This window comes from Lolium rigidum, chromosome 4 (assembly GCF_022539505.1).
Source record: "Lolium rigidum isolate FL_2022 chromosome 4, APGP_CSIRO_Lrig_0.1, whole genome shotgun sequence".
NCBI lineage: Eukaryota > Viridiplantae > Streptophyta > Magnoliopsida > Poales > Poaceae > Lolium > Lolium rigidum.
The window spans coordinates 176752097-176753533 of NC_061511.1; positions in this window are offsets into that span (position 1 = coordinate 176752097).

A 1437-nucleotide genomic window follows, 5' to 3' on the forward strand; every position below is an offset into this window, starting at 1 on the left:
GTTAAGGAACGACTTGGCTCGTGTGACAGCACCTGTTAATCTCAATCCTATAATCCAACACATGTTTCTTACACTTTCTGATATGGAGCGGGGAGAGAAGAGAGATTTTGTTCTAAAAGTCTTAGTGCGAGAATTTGAAGATATAGCTATAGAAGCTAGAAAAGTTTTTATTAAGCATAAGAGGCTTGGCTTTTATACCGACTTTAAAAGAACACTTGAAAAAATGGATATGTATAGAATAAAATACACTGATAATGCTAATGATGGCGGGGAGATCAAAGCACCAATACCATGTAAGCTCCTAGCAATGAATGAAGCGCTAGAAAATAACTATGCTTGGCTTGTCCCTGAAAATTTGTTTGATGAGAGTAGCAAGCCCAAGACTAATGAAAAGGGAGCCGCTGAAACTTATGTATCCAATATACTATGCATGGTTGAGAAAACTCCAAACCCCGCTGAAGATTCATCATCTCTCGATAATACTTGATATACACTTTCTGCGCCTAGCTGAAAGGCGTTAAAGAAAAGCGCTTATGGGAGACAAACCCATGTTTTTACTACAGCAATTTGTTTTATATTTGAGTCTTGGAAGTTGTTTACTACTGTAGAAACCTCTCCTTATCTTAGTTTTGTGTTTTGTTGTGCCAAGTAAAGTCTTTGATAGTAAAGTGAATACTAGATTTGGATTACCGCGTAGAAACAGCATTTCTTTGTCGTCACGAATCTGGGTCTAATTCTCTCGTAGGTAACTCAGAAAATTAAGCCAATTTACGTGAGTGATCCTCGGATATGTACGCAACTTTCATTCAATTTGGGCATTTTCATTTGAGCAAGTCTGGTGCCTCAATAAAATCCATCTTTACGGACTCGTTCTGTTTTGACAGATTCTGCCTTTTATTTCGCGTTGCCTCTTTTGCTATGTTGGATGAATTTCTTTGATCCATTAATGTCCAGTAGCTTTATGCAATGTCCAGAAGTGTTAAGAATGATTGTGTCACCTCTGAACATGTTAATTTTTATTGTGCACTAACCCTATAATTTTTATTGCGCCGCACTACATCCCGCCGCCATCAACCTTCAACGTGCTTCTTGACTCCTACTGGTTCGATTAAACCTTGGTTTCTTACTGAGGGAAACTTGCCGCTGTGCGTATCACACCTTCCTCTTGGGGTTCCCAACGGACGTGTCAACTACACGCATCAAACTTCCACATCTCGAACAATACCAATTGGAGAGATAGTTTCTCTATTAGCCAGCCGAATAACCACATCAATATCTTCAAGTTCACAAGAACCAATTTCGTGCATAATCTCCGTGTAAAGCTCATAAGGAATAGCACTAATACTTGCACCAACATCGCATAAACCATAATAACAATGATCACCAATTCTAACAGATAGCATAGGAACACTAGCTTTCCTAGACTTATTAGGATGC